The sequence below is a fragment of the Chiloscyllium punctatum genome, chromosome 31 (genome assembly GCF_047496795.1).
Source record: "Chiloscyllium punctatum isolate Juve2018m chromosome 31, sChiPun1.3, whole genome shotgun sequence".
Lineage (NCBI taxonomy): Eukaryota > Metazoa > Chordata > Chondrichthyes > Orectolobiformes > Hemiscylliidae > Chiloscyllium > Chiloscyllium punctatum.
In genome coordinates, this window is record NC_092769.1 from 3,522,649 (window position 1) to 3,541,709 (window position 19,061).

The window sequence follows — 19,061 nt, forward strand, 5'->3', positions numbered from 1 at the left end:
AGGAACAGATATCGACCATTCCGTCCCTCAAACCTGTCCACATTTCCATGAACTCTCTTCAATCAAATACTTACCAAATGTAGCCTCCACTGAAGTTAAAGGAATTCCAGATACGATAAGCTCACAAGACTGTAGGAAATAAGAATATAGAAAAATACAGCACAGTACAGCCCTTCAGCCCACACTGTTGTGCCATGCTTTTAGCCTACTTTGGCTATTTCCTCTGTCTGTAACTCTCACCATCTTGTTCAGCTCTATCAAGTTACCTCTCATCCTTCTTTAATCCAATGAGAAAAGCCATAGGTCCCTCAAACTTTCTTCGTAAGACAGGCCCTCTAGTCCAGGCAGCTTCCTAGTAAATCTCCTCAACACCCTTTCTTCAGCTTTCACATCCTTTCAATAATGAGGCGATCAGGACTTATCAAATCTGGTCTCACCAGGGCTTTATAGACCTGCAGCATAATCTCCCGGCTCTTAACCTCAGCCCCACTGCTAATGAAAGCCAACACAACATACGCCTTGTTAACAACTTAGGTGGCAACTGAGTGACCTACAGACATGGACCCCAAGATCCGTTTGTTCCTCCACACTTCTACGAATCCTGCACTTGACCCAGTAATCCGCATTCAAAGTCGACTTCCAGAATGAATCCCTTCACAAAATATGACATTGGAACAGAATTAGGCTATTTAACTCCTTAGTTCTGCTGAGCTGTTTGATCACGGTTAAAATGTTTCTCAGCCACAGTCTCCTGCCTTCACCAACTGACCATTGATTCCCTTATTCACGAAAAACGTACTTATCTCTATCTTAAATAGACCACTGTGTTTGTGTGTAAGTGTCCATCTCTGTATGTGTATGTGTTGTATGTTTAATGTGCCTATGTATCGTTGTGTGCATCTCTGTGAAATGATGGTCTGTGGGTTTGGGGGTAAATCCATTGAAATTGAGATAAACACCTACTCCCCCTCTCCACCTCTACGTCTGTCCCTATTAAGTTTATAGTCATACAATGCCACCCTCTTCTGGTCTCCCCATGACACTGCGCAAGTGTCAGTTTTTTTTCTCTCTTCAGAGGACATCAAATACTGTGAATCTCTCACATTGCACGGCTGTTTGGCTTTGCAAATATCTCTGGAGGCGCAGCACAGTTTTGTCTAATACCTAGATATATTACCATCACCACTGGGTCAGTTTCAGGACTTTTCAATCCTTTCTCACTTACACCTTGTCGGGGTGAATTATAAAATATTTCAATTTAAAGAACATGTAATAAATTCATCGCATCACCTTACAGATGGTTTGGTCAGAATTGCTTGGATGCAGTTGCAGTGGAAATACTCTTTAAGGAATACACTCTGTGTAAGAAGTCTTCTTCAAAGACAAATCACTTCCACATTGCAGAGTGAGCACAGATATTACTCAGGAGCATTCGTGACTCTGAGTGTCCTCAGTACAATGATGATCCTCCCTATATCCAACTCTGTGTGTGTTTGTGTGTGTGTGCATGTGCAGATGGTGCTATCAGTTTGGATGGTGCTATAATCTAACTCCTTCTCCCCACCTCCTATACTGAATCCCTTCTGGTTTTCTCCCTCCACTGCCATTAATGCAGTAGAGTGTTCAGGCCAGCAGAGGTGGACACTGCATCACTTTAAACACCACAGAGACTGGCACATCTGCAATTGGCACACGGATACTTACAGAGACACGCAGATACACACAGGTATGAATATAGATACACAAGCACACATAGAGACTGGTGCGGTCACACAGATACTAAAGCAGACACACGGAGACAAATGCCGATACACTGATGCACGTGCACACACAGATTTACAGGCATCCGAACATACAGATCACAAACACTGACGCACTGACGTTTATACAGACATGGAGAATCTGCCAGTATTTATTTTTCACGTGGTGACTTCCTCAATATTTCAATCGATCGTGTGGTGTGCGCGAATATTTCTGTTGATCCGTTTGGATTCCTCTGCATCCTCACTATAGCTTCTACATCTTTCCTATAACAAGGCGACAAGAACTGAACACAATGTTCTAAGTGTGCTGTTACGACACAGCAATGAACCTGTTTATTAATTAAACCAAACACCCAGAAAAGCTCACCTTGCCTTATAATCTGTTAAAGTACAAGCGACAGAGAACTCGAAAATTCCACTATTTAAAGAAAAATAATATCAATTTATTTCATAACTCTAAAAGTGAACATTGAACAACAAATATTCACAGCTCTAAGTTCCCTTTCTCTGAACTCTTTGTTATCTGCCTCCACCTCTATAACAATATACTGTTCCTTTTAATAAATAACTAAATTAAAATTACATCATTTAATTTCAAAAGCAGACAGCGGCTGTCATCTCCAGTGTCCTCCTCCTTTCAACTATGGATCTCACTAGGACGTCTTCTGTCTTTTACTGCAAGGGCGTTGCATGCAAAAAAAACATAATTTTAATAGAGAAATATTTTGCATGGCAGTCTCTTTCGATGGCAGTTTACTCTCTGTCTACGTTTCATAATGCCTACCTCTTTATCCCCTCAACATCAAATCATCTCTGGTTAAATGTTGGAACATTTAAATTCAAAATCTGTTTGATTTATTATCCTGAGGCATAATTTAAACAGATTCGTTAAATATGAAAAGTTGTCCAAAGAACAACCGAAACTCAAGGTATCTTTGTAACAGCCAAATGTTATATATTTTCAATTTTCCAAGTACATTCTGATACTGCTACCTAATCAAATGACAGTTGCTTACAAGCTCTCATTGCAGAACAGCACTCAACTTCATAGAACTGCAGCATAATATCACAGCTATGAAACTCAGTTCCCCATCTTGTGAAAGCCAACGCACCTTGCGCCTTCTCAACAACCACATCAATTTGTGTGGCAACTTTGTTGATCTGTGGACATGGAACCCAAGATCCATCTATTCCTCTACACTGCCTTTAACCCTGTACTCTGCATGCAAGGTTTTCCTTCCAAAGTGAATGACTTCACACTTTTCCAGGTTTAACTCGAACTGCCACTCATCAGCTCAGTTCTCTCAATGTCTTGTTGCAACGGACAACTTTCCACACTATCCACAGCTCCACCAACCTCCGTCCGCAAGCGTACTAACCCACCCTCCCAATTCCCCATTCAACTTTCTTATAAAAGCCACAAAGAGCAGAGTTCCCAGAACCAATCCCTGCATAACACCACTGGTCAACGAGCTCCAGGCTGAGTACTTTCTAACTACCACTACACTCTGTCTTTTATTGGCCAGCCAATTTTGTATCCAGACAGCCAGATTTCCCTGCATCCCATGCCTCGTTAATTTCTGAATGAACCTACAATTGGTACCTTTATCAAATGACTTGCTAAAATCCAAATACACCACATCCACTCTTCTACCTTCATCAATGTGTTTTTTTTTCATATCCTCAAAAAGTTCAATAAGACTTATGAGGCATGACCTGCTCCTTGCAAAGGCATGCTGACTGCCTCTAATCAAATTATGTTTTTTCAAGCAATCATAACTCGTGTCTCTCAAATCCTCTCCAATATTTGCCCATCACTGGCGTAAGAATGATTGGCCTCTAATTCACAGGATTATCTCTATTCCTTTTCATGAAGAAGGCAATAACATTTGCCAACCTCCTATCATCTGGCACGAATCCAGTGGACAGTGATGACACAAAGATCATCGCAAAACGCACAGCAATCTCTTCTATCGCTTCCTATAGTATCCTAGGTTTATCTTTTCCCAGCTGGCGAAGAAGATTTGTGTATCCTTGTGATTCTCAAAATTGTCAGCACATCTTCCTGTTCTAGCATATCTGCCTGTTTCACACTGTACCCAAAAACATGTAAGTCCCTCTCAGTACTGAATACTGAAGCAAGGCATTCATTAGGGTGCTCCCAGAGGTCCTTAATGAATTTTGCCAGAACGGCGAGGAGAGAAGGAGAGGTGAAGCGAGGGCTGCCGGGAAGGGTGGGTTTCCCGGCATTAAAAGGGACTTACCTCGGGAGTTGGGCCTCCATTTGCCGAGAGGTACGAGGGAAGAGTGAAGGACTTCTGGCAAGTCATAAATTTGTGTGGTTGTGTTAGTCGATTGTGCGCCAGATTGGGAGGTAAGTTTCGGTAATGAGTTTTTTTTTAGTCCTTATTTTTTTCAACAGTCTCTTTTGGGAACTTAGAATCGTGGGAATGTAAGTTAGCGCAGTTGAATGTTTCTCCTGCAGAATGTGGGAGGTAAGGGTCACCACCAGTGTCCCTGCTGACTACATCTGCGGGAAGTTCGCCCAACTCCAGCTGCTCGAAAACTGCGTTAGGGAACTGGAGCATGAGCTGAATAAACTTCGGATCATTCGGGAGGCAGAGAGATTTATTAAGAGGAGTTACGGGAAGTAGTCACTCCTAAGGTACAAGATAAATGCAAATGGTTTATAGTCGGCATGGAAAGGGAACCGGCAGGCAGTGCAGGGATCCCCTGTGGCCATTCCCCTCAACAATAAGTATACCATTTTGGATACTGGTGGGGGGGGGGTGGGATCTTACCATGGGAAAGCAGTGGGGTCGAGGGCTCTGGCACAGAGTCTGATCCTGCTGCTCAGAAGGTAAAGGGGAAGAGGAGCAGAGCAGTAGTCACTGGGGACTCCAGTGTTAAGGGGACAGATAGTAGGTTCTATGGGAAGGACGGACACTCACGGTTGGTGTGTTGCCTCCCAGGTGCCAGAGTCCGTGATGTCTCTGATCGTGTTTTTGACATCCTTAAGTGGGAAGGGGAGCAGCCCCAAGTCGTGTTCCACAAAGGCACCAACGACAAAGGTGGGAAGAGAGATGGGGACATTAGGCAGAAATTCAGGGAGCTTGGATGGAAGCTTAGAGCTCGGACGAAGAGAGTTGTTGGCTGTGGTTTGTTGCCCGTGCCACTTGCTAGTGAGCCAAAGAATAGGCAGAGAGAGAAGGTAAACACGTGGCTACAGGATGGTGCACACGGGAGGGTTATGGGTTCTTGGATAATTGGGGCTCTTTCTGGGTTAGGTGGGACCTCTACAATCAGGGTGGGCTTAATCTGAACTGGAGGGGTACCAGTCTCCTGGGGTGGGAAATTCGCTAAGACTATTGGGGTGGGTTTAAACTAATCCAGTAGGAGAATTGGAACCAAAATTGTCGTTCGGGTATAGAAAAGATTGTGAGTAGGGAGGTCCAAAATCAAGTTTGAGGGATGCAAGATGGCACCGGCAAGCAAGAGGTTGGTTTGAAGGGTGTCCACTTCAATGCCAGGAGCACCCGGAATAAGGTGGGTGAAAATGCAGCATGGATTTGTACCTGGGACTTCAATGTTGTGGCCATTTCGGAGAAATGATTAAGAGTAGGGACAGGAATGGTTGTTGAAGTTTCCAGGATTTAGATGTTTCAGGAAGAACAGAGAATATGGTAAAAGAGGGGGAAGTGTGGCAATGTTGGTCAAGGACAGTATTACAGTTGCAGAAAGGATGTTTGGGGACTCGTCAACTGAGGAAAGGAAAGGTCACCCTGTTGGGAGTTTTCTATAGGCCTCCGAAGAGTTCCAGAGATGTAGAGGAAAGGATAGCAAAAATGATTCTCGACAGGAGGGACAGAGACAGGTTAGTTGTCATGGGGGGCTTCAACTTCCGAAATATTGAACGGGAAAACTAAAGTACAAGTACTATAGATGGGTCAGTTTTTGTCCAGTGTGTGCCGGAGGGCTTCCTGACACATTATGTAGACAGGCCAACAAGAGTCGAAGCCACATTAGATTTGATAGTGGGTAATGTGCCCCGTCAGATGTTAGACTTGGAAATAGGTGAGCACTTTTTTGATAGTGATCACAATTCTGTTATGTTTACTTTAGTGATAGAAAGGGGCAGGTGTATACCACTGGGCACGAGTTACAGCTGGGGGAAACGCAATAACGATGCCATTTGTCAAGATTTAGGAGGCATAGGATGGAGAAGGAAACTGCAGGGGATAGGCACTTTAGAAATGTGGAGCCTATTCAAGGAAAAGCTACTGTGTGTCCTAGATAAGTATTTACCTGTCAGGCAGGGAGGAAGCTGTTGAGCGCGGGAGCCGTAGTTTACGAATGAAGTGGAAAGTCTGGTCAGGAGGAAGAAGGCGACTTACGTTAGTATGAGATGTGAAGGCTCAGTTGGGGCGCTTGAGGGTTACAAGGTAGCCAGGAAAGACATAAAGAGAGAGTTCAGAAGAGCCAGGAGGAGACATGAGAAGTTGTTGTCGGATAGTATCAGGGTAAACCCTAAGGCTTTCTATAGGAATTTAAGGAATAAAAGAATAATGAGAGTAAGATGAGGGCCAATCAAGGATAGTCGTGGGAAGTTGTGTGTGGAGTCAGAGGAGATAGGGGAAGCATTAAATGAATATTTTCAACACTATTTACTCTCGAAAACGACAATGCTTTCAAGGAGATTACTGAGATACAGGCTACTAAACTCGGTGGGAGTGAGGTTCACAAGGAAGCGGTATTAGAAACCCTGCACCGTGTGAAAATAGATACGTCCCTTGGGCCAGAATGGATTTATCCTAGAATCCTCTGGGAAGCCAGGAAGGAGTTTTCCAAGCCTTTGGCATTGATCTTTAAATCGTTATTGTCTACAGGAATAGTGCCAGAAGACTGGAGGATAGCACATGTGGTTCCCCTGTTCAAGAAGGGGAGGAGAGACAACCCTGGTAATTATAGGCCAGTGATCCTTACTCCAGTTGTTGTTAAAGTGTTGGAAAACGTTATAAGAGATAGGATTTATAAAAATCTAGAAAATAATAATTCTCTTAGGGATAGTCAGCACGGTTTTGTGAAGGGTAGTCGTGCCTCACAAAGCTTATTAAGTCCTTTGAGAAGGTGAACAAACAGGTAGATGAGAGTAAACCGTTTGATGTGGTGCATATGGATTTCAGCAAGGCGTTCGATAATGTTCCCCACATTCAGCTATTGTACAAAATGCCTAGAAATGGGTTTGTGGAAGATATAGCAGTTTGGATCAGTAATTGACCTGCTGAAAGAAGACAGAGTGTGGTGGCTGATGGGAAATGTTCATCCTGGAGTCCAGTTACCAGTGGTGTACCGCAATGGTCGGTGTTGAGTCCAATGCTGTTCGTCATTTTTATAAACGAACTGGATGAGGGCATGGAAAGTTGATTAGTAAATTTTCAGACGATACTAAGGTCGGTGTGTTGTGGATATTGATGAACTATGATGTAGGTTACAGAGAGACATAGATAATCTACAGAGCTGGGCTGAGAGGTGGCAAATGGAGTTTCATGCGGACTAGAGTGGTTTGTTTGGAGTAACCGGAATGTAAAGTACTGGGCTCATGGTAAGATGCTTGGTAATGTAGATGAGCAGAGAGATCTCGGTGTCCAGTTGCACAGATCCTTGAAAGTTGCCACCCAGGTTGACAGGATTGTTAAGAAGTCAAACAGTGTTTTAGCTTTTATTAAGAGAAAGATCGAGTTTGGAACCATGAGGTTATGCTGCAGCTGTACAAAACTCTGGTGAGGTCGCACTTGGAGTATTGCGTACAGTTCTGGTCACTGCACCATAAGAAGGATGGGGAAGCTTTGGAAAGGGTGCAGAGGAAATTTACAAGGAGGTTGCCTAATATGAAGGGAAGCACAGCGAGGAAAGGCTGACGGAATTTAGGCTGTTTTCGTTAGAAATAAGAAGGTTGAGAGGTGACTTAATAGAGACCTATAAGAGAATCAGATGGTTAGATAAGGTGGACAGGGAGAGACCTTTTCCAATTATGGTGACGGCGAGCACGAGGGGGCATGTCTTTAAATTGAAGGGTGATAGAGATAGGACAGATGTCAGAGGTAGTTTCTTTACTCACAGAGTAGTAAGGGTATGGAATGCTTTGCCTGCAATCGTCATAGATTCGCCAAATTTAAGTACATTTAAGTCGTTGTTGGACAAGCGTATGGATGTACATGGAATAGCGTAGGTTAGATTGGCTTCAGATTGGTCTAACATGTCGGCGCAACATCGAGGACTGAAGGGCCTGTACTACGCTGTAATGTTCTATGTTCTATGTTCCTCTACATTCCCCGAATCCTAGCGCAAGTTCCCTTCACTATTTTGATGAGTCCTGCCCTCACTTAGACCATCATCTTGTTCCTCACACAAGTGTAGAACGTCTTAAGTTTAACCTTAATCCTACTCACCAGGTCTTTTTCATGCCCGCTTCTCGCTCTCCTGAGATTATTCTTCACTTCCTTCCTGACTACCTTTTAACCCTCTAGAGCCCAGTCTGATCCTTGCCTACTTAACCTTAAGTCATTTTCCTCCTTCCTCATGAGATATCCTACATCTATTGACACAATGGAGATATGGATCTGTAAATGGATAAGAGCTTCTCATACTGTCACTTCCCGCATGGTCTGCAAGTTTCCCCACGCTGGGTAGTGATCTAACACAGTGTTACAGAACAATGCACTGGGCCAGTGTACACAGCTCTACATGCTGGGATGGTAACTACTCCTGATTTACAGTTCAATGCACTGGGCTGGCGTACACTGATCTACATGCTGGGAGGATAACTATTGCTGGTTTACAGAACCATGCTCTGGGGTGGCGTACACTGGTCTACATGCTGGGAGGGTAAAAGCTTCTGGGTTACAGATCAATGCCCTGGGGTCATGCACACTGTTCTACATGCTGAGAGGTTACCTGCTCCTGGTTTACACAGTAATTTACTGCTGTTTACTGCATAGCTCCCAGTGCTGGAGAGGTCGTGCATGGACTGGTGTGGTCTGCACAGATTGCTGGGTTGTATTGAGCAGTACACTAGCCTGGTCTGAACACTGCTACATGCTGCATAGATATATCATCTGGATCATGGTGTCTCATTCTGTGACGTGGATTTCAGCTGATTCGTCATCACATTTACTTTATATTCTTATTTTTGTTATTGGACCCACGAAAGTACTACTCATCCAGTTAATCCCATTTGTCTGAGAAAAGCCACGTTTACTGAATTTGTCGATCAAGTTATCATCGAATTGTAACATGAATATCCGTCCTTCTGTACCTTAACCTGGCCGTTGGTGTTCATATCCCTGGAAGCTTGGGGAAATCATTATGAAGCTCAGAAACAATGTGCTAAATGTATGGCTCGTGCTCTCCCGTACGTCGCGGCTGTGGGTCCCATTTGGCTCCTTCGTGTATCGAGAGCTAGCATTGTGAAGCTCAGAAACAATGAAATGGTTTGTGTCAAGCTTCTGTTCACTTCCTGGTGTGTCTCATGTGGTACTCCATGGACACGAGTGTGTGTGTTTGACAGTTGCTCACTTCCCTGTGTGTCCCATGTGGTACTCCATAGACAGGGGTGTTTGTGTTTGACTGAGGCTCACTTCTCAGTGTATCTCATGTACTTCTGCATGGGCAGGGTGTGTGTGTGTTTGGCTGCTGTTCACTTCCCGGTGTGCCCCATGTGGTGATCCATGGACAGGGGTGTGTGTGTGCTGGGCTGCTGTTCACTTCCCGGTGTGCCCCATGTGGTGATCCATGGACAGGGGTGTGTGTGTGTTTGGCTGCTGTTCACTTCCCGGTGTGCCCCATGTGGTGATCCATGGACAGGGGTGTGTGTGTGCTGGGCTGCTGTTCACTTCCCGGTGTGCCCCATGTGGTGATCCATGGACAGGGGTGTGTGTGTGCTGGGCTGCTGTTCACTTCCCGGTGTGCCCCATGTGGTGATCCATGGACAGGGGTGTGTGTGTGCTGGGCTGCTGTTCACTTCCCGGTGTGCCCCATGTGGTGATCCATGGACAGGGGTGTGTGTGTGTGCTGGGCTGCTGTTCACTTCCCGTTGTGCTCCATGTGGTGATCCATGGACAGGGGTGTGTGTGTGCTGGGCTGCTGTTCACTTCCCGGTGTGCCCCATGTGGTGCTCCATGGACAGGAGTGTGTGTGTGTGCTGGGCTGCTGTTCACTTCCCGGTGTGCCCCATGTGGTGCTCCATGTTGGACAGGGGTTCCAGCAGCTTTAGACACGCCTTTGAACCTTGGTCTGTGCGTGTCCACTGAACCCCTGTGCTTGTCCCTCGCTGATGATTGCGTGGTCAGTAACACAAGGAAACCTCTCGAGTATAATTGTAAAAGAGCAGGCGTCTAACTTGTAGCTGAGGGGCCTCTGACTGACTTCTGTTCTTGAAAAGTTAGTGGAGGTGCTGGGGATGGTTTGCTGGAGGTTGTGCTGTGAGCTGTCTCATATATTCAGGGAAACCTGTGGATTTGGTGACCCAACACAGGATGGAGCATGGGGACTGTAGTTACAACATCTGTGTCTTGTCAGATGAACACCAAATGGAGCAGAGGTTGCACAGAGAGGAAGATCTGAAACCACGGAGTGAGTGTGTGGAGGGAATGGGATCTGTTGTATTCACTCTGGGTTTTCCAGGATCAGCTTCCCAAGTTACATTTATATCAGGAGCAGAGTGTGAGGGGACCCTGATTGAACAAGGAGCTGGTCACAGAGCGGTGTCACTTCCTTAAACACGACCTGGATCTTCACACCAGGGGGAAGACGGTGTTGCCAGTGTTTGTTAGGGTCACTGTTTCATTCAGCTTCTATGATCTGGAACTTTCCAGGCAGGAGTGGGTGACAGCTCCATCATCTCCCAGTAGGTGGACGTCAACGTCACCATTTGCAGTCGGAGGATATATATGGTGGTTGAGAGCAATGGGATCCCTGGGAACATCAGGGAGATGTAGTAACACTTCCCGTGTCTGATCGGGTCAGAATGAACCCTCCAGTACAGACTGCATCATTAAGTCCTGTAGTCTTTCTCCGTTTCAGGAAGATACTGCCTGCCATTCTTCCTAAAAAAAGACAGACTATATATTACCTTTAATCCCATTTGCTAAACTTTTATCCATTGACTTCACCTATCCGTAGCTGAAAAATGTGTTGCTGGAAAAGCGCAGCAGGTCAGGCAGCATCCAAAGATCAGGAGAATCGACATTTCGGGCATCAGCGTTTTTTCATGCCCGAAACGTATATTCTCCTGATCTTTGGATGCTGTCTGACCTGCTGCGCTTTTCCAGCAACACATTTTTCAGCTCTGATCTCCAGCATCTGCAGTCCTGACTTTCACCTATCCATATCCAATTACAGATTCTCCACCTTCCTTTGATAATTTCGTTTCCTGTTTATCTTACTTTAATCGGCCAACTTAGTTATAGTACATTTGTTCCACTCCTCCTGATCATTGATACAGATTGTAAAGAGCTGTGAACCCTGTATTGGTCACTGTGTAACTCCACTGGTGACATTCTGTCAAACTGACTAAGGCTGATTCTTCCTGAATGCCTGCTTCCTGTCTAATAACCAGTCCTTCCCCATTTATATGTAACACATTCAAAGCGCTGAATAAGAACCAAGAACAATCCAGCCCCTCAGGCAAGTTCTGCCATTGAATACAATCATGGCTGATATCATTGCATCCTCAGTTCCACGTTCGTGTCCACTCTCCATATTCCTTCAGTTACTCAATATCCCAGCCCCTACTGCACTCTGGGGCAGTGAATTACACAGATTCCCATCCCTTTGAGAGAAGTAGGTTCTCCTCACCCCTGTTTAAATTCTCCCCCACCTCATTATAAAACTATGGTTTTAGGATCGTTCGAGATTGTCCCACATGAGGAAATATCCACTTCACATCTACATTGTAAATCACCTTTAACATCGTCCAGACCTCTGACATCTCCTCTCATTTTTCTATATTCCAAGTAGTGTTGGCCTGAACTGATCAATCTCTCTTCAGAGGACAAACTCCTCATCTCTGGAGCCAATCGAGTAATCCGATTCTGAACTGCCTCCATGGCAAATACATCCCTCCTACAGTCAGGACACTAAGACTGCACACAGCACTCAGTTGCAATCTCACACATCCCTCCCATTATAATCCATTATTTAAGAAATAAATGCCAAGATTGCACTTGCCTTTCTCATTATCCGCTGTACCTATATCTGAGTATTCTGTAGTATGGACGCGGACAACCAGATCCCTCTGTACCTAATCATTCTGAAGTATCTCTCCATTTGGATACTAATTTGCCTTTCTGCCACACTGATACAAACGGATACACTCATACTTTTCGTTGTTCAGTTTCTTCTGTCAAATGTTGCCCCAACCTATCGATAGACATTTTCTAATTTCTTGCATCTTCATTGCAATTTCTCAATAGAGTTAGTGTCATCTGTTAATTTGGTTATAACATGTTCTATCCTCTCAACTATGTAAGACTATAGATTGTAAATAGTTGGGGCCTGGAGACCAAGACACATGATTTCCTAAAAGTTGGATTTTGCCATATTACCCATATTTTTCCATCTCACTGCATTGTGTTGCCTCACCAAGCCTCTATCCAAGCTGATAAATTATTTTTAATCGTAAATGATTTAATTCTGCAGATTAATCATTTGTGCAGTTGTTCAATGCCTTCTGGAAGTCCAAATATTTCATCTCGAGGATCCCCATGATCCAAATTATGTTGATTCTGATGGTTTGTGGTTTGACTTTTTAAATTTCTTGTCATTAATTCTTGAATAATCGACTTTATCAATATTTCTTAAATTTCAAGTTTTTGCACTACTATATATTCTATCGTGAAGGTGATAATTCTAAATTCTTCCTGCTCTATAATCTCTTTGTTCGCTCCAATCCTGTATAATTGGCACATGGCGTGAAATGACCTGCTCTGATTGCTCTGTAAGAGGTCGGAGTCGCTGAATGGACTCATTCTCTTCCTTGTGCACAAATTCGATGGGCTGATGTCTTTCTGGTGTTCCACATCACCATCTCGATGGTCTGCCTGACCTCCTCCTGTTGATGTTTAATAGCCGTGAGGGCTTATGCAATCTTCCTGTTGCTGTGTAACAGAGTGAGGGGCTGAAAAAACTTCTCATATTCCTCCATCACAGGCTGGAGATACTGAATGGTCTCTATTGCATCCCCGATATAGGACTGAGGGAATGATTGGCCTTCTTCTGTTCCCATACATGAGACACATGAGGCAAACTTCTTCCTCCTTTCCCATAAGAAATCTTATAGTTTGCACTATTCTCCAATTCCCGTGCAACAGGCTCGATGGGACTGAATATCCTCCTGGTATCCCAATGCACCAATCTCCAGTCCCTGTGTGACCTCTTCCAGTTCCTATGTTACAGACTTGAGGAGGCTGAATAAACTGATCCTATTGCTGCATAACAGTGTACTGCACTGCATGGTCTATTCTGGGCCCAGTGTTATCGACTCGAGGAGCTGACTGGCCTCCTCCCGTAACTGTATATCAGACTCCAGGGGCAGAATTGCCTCTTCCAGTACTGGTGTAACAGGGTCAATGTCCTTCGAGATACTACCTCCTAATAAATGACAGAAGCTGCTGAACGAGAGAGTGCCCCTACTCTGAAGCACTCTCGTCTCTATATCTGACTTCCAGTGACGACCCATTAATATAGTCTTTTTTCTGTATAATGTCCTGAACCTGAAAGAAACAAAAGAGGTCCCTCCCAGATACCTCATATTCTTGGCTCAGCTGCTCAAAATTCATCATGACCTCCACGTCAAAAAATTCTCCCAAACAGGAAACCCCTCTGGACTCCCAGAGTCTAATGCCAGAATCCATCAATCCAGACTAGAATCATACCAATCCTACAATGGGAGTGAAAGCCGAAGATTTTGTTTTGTAAAGTGCCCTCAACTTGTCCCATCATTCTCCATGCTTTCACTGTGTTAAGGGCAATCGGTTTCTGCAATTCTCCATAATAGTCCTCATCTTGTCCATGAACAATAGATTAATGAGGGAACAATTTGTCTAGAAGGCCTCGATGTTCAGCCAAATTGACCATGGGTCTTAACAAGCCCAATCAGCCACATCGGAAAGCAAGGAACTTAGTTGGTATTTCTTAAACTATGGAAAGTCTACACGCCCCCATTCACTGTGGAAGCTGCAATTTGTCCAGCTTAATAGGCGGCCATCTGTGACCCAAGATGAAAAATCAAAACCAACTTTTAAGCCTCCGTAGCGCCTGTCTGGGCAGCGTCAAAGGGTGAATTGGCATGGGGTATCATAAACAAGGAAGGACATTCATTGTAACCAGAGCTAACCCAAACAGGATATTGGAAAATTATGTCTTATCTTCTCTAGCAACTGCACGAAGTTAGCTTTATATAATTGATCGAAGGCTTGGATGATAAAAAATACCTAAACCTCCTTGTGACCAACTGGAAGGGAATCAGATTCCATCCCAAGGTCGGGTACTCCAATAAGACCCCCAACAGGGATGGCCTCTGATTTCATAAAATTTATTTCATAACCTGAAAAAGATCCAAATGAATTAATCATTCGTATTAAACAGATAAAAGATATCATTGGGTTATTTAGAAAGAGAGGAACGCCATCTGCTTAAAGGGTGATCTTATTCCTTCCTGGTTCTACCTCCTTGCAAGTGATATTGGCGTCCCTCCGGATGCCAACGGCTCAATCATTAATGTAAATGGTAACGGTGAAAGGGGGCAACTTTGTTGGCTGCCACTGTCAATAATAAAATTATCAGACCTTATGCCATTAGTGAAATTCGCTGCTTTTGCGTCACTATATAACTCTGCCACCCACCTGGCGAAGACCCCTCCAAGACCAAACCATTCAAGGACATAAAAGGTGCACATCCACTCCATCCGGTGAACTGCTTTCTCTGCATCCAGGGAGACGACCGAGCCTGGAATCGAACCTTGCTGGCAGACTGGAACCATATTTACCACTCTTCTAATATTATCAGAGGACATACGGCTCCGAATAAAAAATCGTCCTCTTTCACAATGGACCTTCAAAGCCAGCATTTTCGACAAAATGTTAAAGTCCACGTTTAATAATGAAATAGGCACATACAAAGTGCAATCCTCTGGGACTTTCCCTCTCTTGAGAATAAGATGAATATTTCCTTCTCTCAAAGAGGATGGGAGGCAATCCTGACTGTACAATAATTGTACATATCCAACACTGGCCCAGCCAGCATGTCTATGATCTCCTTCTAAGTTACAGATGGTCTGACAAAATATGGTGTATCAGCTCTCTTCAGCCGAGCCTCAAGCATACGCTGCTCTTCTCCCTTCCGTCGCTTCTGAGTCACTGAGTAAGAAATAATCAAACCCCTTGAATAGGCCTTGGCAGTCTCCCAGAGCACCGTCGGATTACTGGTCATGCACAAGTTCATGTTCCAAAAAACATTCAAATTCCCCCGAACAATACTCAATGAATTTGCTATCCTTCAGGAGGAAAGGATACCCGTGCCAGTGCCGTGAGCCTGTCCCATCGCCACTATCCTTGACCTCCACGTACACTGCCACATGATCAGAAATGGTTCCCAATTCTAAAGGAGAGCATCGAATTTAAAAAGAAAAATGGACAAACAACATGTCAATCCTAGTAAATCATTTATGTGGGTTAGAAAAAAATGGTGAAGTCCCTATCATCAGGGTGAAGACATCTCACACATCGACCAATCCAGCTACCTGTTCAGGTCCAACAGATGTGGCAGGGAAATACCTCCGATACCCCTTGACACCCTATCCACCTCCGGCTCCACACGTCAGTTAAAGTCTCCCCTTAATTGTACGACCCAAGAAGTTTCCAGCACCTGTTTTTCTCTATCGTGCTGGAGTTGCAGAAGGACCGGACAGGGATACTGGTCCAATCCGGGCCTGCATACTGCGACCCGATGGGCCCGCTCGACACGCACATTGTCTGCCCTGAATTCCAGTTTCAAAAATTGTGTAAGCCATTGTTCCAAGAAGCTGATGAGCTAGCTTACTTGTTCCGTTCCGGGAGCCTGACCAAGCTGATGTTCTTCTGACGGCTCCAATTTTCGGGGTCCTCGACTTGCTCGACTAAGGCCTGTACCAACCATTCTTGGGCTTGGACCCGACCCGCTGAGGATTCTGCCATGGTTTCCAAAGCCGCAGACCACACTTCTACCTCCACGGCATGTGGCCCGAGATGCTGGATCTCCTGATCATACTTCTGCAGCTTGGCTGAGATCAGTTCCAGCATGGTTCAGGTCTCCTCCATTGCTGAATAACCAGGGTAAAATTAGGATCCATTTCGAAACCATGGGGGTAATCATTATATGAAACTGGGGAACATTGATAGACTGTAACACGAGAGCTTCACATCTGTTTTAGTTGGGAGAAGGAAGATGCAGGTACAGAATTCAAGAAGATGGATTGGGAAGCTCTCGAACAGATTGATATAAGATGCAAGTTGGAATTGATGGTTTTGGATAATGTAAAGTCCAGATGAGTTGTATCGCAGGATGCTGTAGGAGACAGGAGAGGAAATGAACTGACCGAAATGTTTTAGTCTTATCTGACCACACAAGGGAGGTGCTAGAGGACTGGAGAACAGCTATGTGGTCCCAAGTTACTGGAAAGGTGGTAGAGATAGACCAGTGTCTCGTGGTGTACCACAGCGAGCAGTGTAGGGTATCAAATTATTTGTGGTATTCATAAATGATGTAAATGTGAATGTGTAGGGGGTGGTGGGGTTGGGGGCTAAGCATAATAAGTAATTTTGTGCTGGACACAAGGATTGGCCAGGTGGTTGGCAGTGAGGAGGAAGGCCTTATGTTACAGGAAAATACAGATAGAATGGTCACATGGTCAGATCAATGGCAGATGGAATGAAACACTGATAAATATGAGGTGATGCACTTTGTAAGAAGTAACCAGCCAGCGAAGAATTCAATGAATAGCAGAACACTAGGGACGTCAGAGGGTGTTTCTCCACACATTCGTGAACGTGACTGGACAATATAATAGCCAGTTAAGAAATCACACGGGACGATAGGCATAGTGTTTATTCATCGAGGCGACAAAATATGAGTTAAACATGCCATTAGTTAGGCCATAGATAGAATACTGTGTGCAGTTCTGGCAGCCACATAAGAGGAAGTGTTTTGGTTTCTCAGTAACACCAGAAACTATTGAGGTCTCCACAGAGTTGGACGCTTCAGTGGAAGTCTCCTGGCTGCAACGTTCTCTAAATTTTCACTTGATTTGTTTTCCCTCCTCGATTGGAACACTGCATCTGAGAATCTGTGTCTGATCTTTCCTTTTTGCCAAGTACATGTATCAGAACACTTAATTATTAATAGAGTTGAGGCCAACGCTTTCAAATATTTTTGAGGAGCTCTGCTGTCGTCCATAACACGTGACTCCTTCACTTCCTGTATAATTGGTTGGAGGCACAAAGTAGACTATATCTACACTTCTCCAATAATTTAATTGAGCTGAAAGACTTCCTCATATTCCTGTGAAGCTAGCGTGAGGAGCTGAATAATCTCCTCATTTTATCTGTGGAAATGTGCAGTGTTCAGCAGCACTGTTGCATGAATGTTACCGATACTTCCAACAGCCCACGCCTGAATGTTGTCCAGGTCTTGCTGCACATGGACACAGACTAGTTCAGGAGATGAAGGGGGACATTTTTTTCCTGAATATTGTGTGATCTTCTGTGAACACCCCCACTTCTAATCTTATGGTGGGGGCAAGACAGTTATAAAGCAGCTGAAGATGTTTGTGCTGAGGAAGCTACCTTGAGGATCTTTCGCAGACATGTCCAGGACTACATGGATTTTTGTACCCAAACCACAATCATTGTGCTTTATGCTTTAAATCACTCGAACCAGTGAAGTTTACAACTCATTCCCATTAAGTGCGATCCTGGTCAGGCTCTTTGAGACCATCCTTAGTTAAATGATGCCTTGATGTCAGGGCCGGTAACTCTTCCCTGAGCCCTTGTGTTCACGTCTTTTGCTCATATCAATTGGGCACAGTGTGGGACAGGGAGTGCTTTTTGACCAGTCAGAGTTGAGGGCTCAGACACGAATTGGACACGAAAGAGGATATTAGACCTTATGATCTTATTGTGGGAGAAGATCTGCTTGTGAGTTGGGGTGGCGAGGGGGGTTGGTGGCCTGTGGATGAATGTTTATGGCTTTCTCACGTTCTATTATTGGAAAGTAGAGGCTGTTATTTTCCTGGAAGCTCTGGTGTTGAATATTACCAGATTGTCTGGACAATCGCTGGATGAGGAATGGGGGCTGTATTCACAGTGAAACTGGGTCTACAACTTGACCAACAAACGAAACACAAGTTGCAGAAAGGGGAAGCTCAGTTAGGAGTGATGAGGACCCTCTTTCATATCACTGCCTGGGTTTTCCTAATACATTTTAAAACCAGACCAAACTGGGTTTGACAGTTTTGAGGGGCTGAATGGTCTCCTCTGTTTCTGTGAAAGGAGTAAATAGCCTCTAATTGCTCCTGTCTAGGAGGTTTGATGGGCTGAATGGAACACAGAAACATGGCACTGAGTAGCAGGAGTGCGTCATTGGACACTTCGAGCCTTCTCTACCAGGGACTAAGATTGTGGCTGATCAGGTTATGGTCTCAGCTCCACTTTCCTGTCTGTGTGCTATTATCCAAGAATCACTTCTCTATCCAATATTTAACTAACTCAGCATTGAATAAATATAAACAAAGAGACATCTCAAACTTGTGGGGAAGAGAATTCCCACTTGAAATGCCTGTTTAGAATTTCTGCTCATCCCTCTTATCGAGTCATAAAGCATGCAAATGTGGAAGTGCTGACTAGATATCCCATTGTGATCGAGTCTGATTTGAGAGCATTTGTCTCATATTCCTCTAAACCTCCTTCTTCAAATACCCATCAAGATGCCAGACTCTACCACTTCCTTTGGGAGATAATTCCATATGGATACCTCCCTCTGTATGAAAACATTGCATCTAAGTTCCCTCTAAATTATTTCCCCTCGTACCTTAAAACAGGCCTCCAGTCTGAAAAGCAATCCTCTACCAACCTCTGTCTCCTCCCTTCAATCTAATTTTGTATTCAATTGGCTTGGGTGCGCTAGTTCCCATGTGACTTAACCTTACTAACTTGCCTAATATGCAGATTCTTGTCGAACAACTTGTTCCAATCTGTATGGAAAACA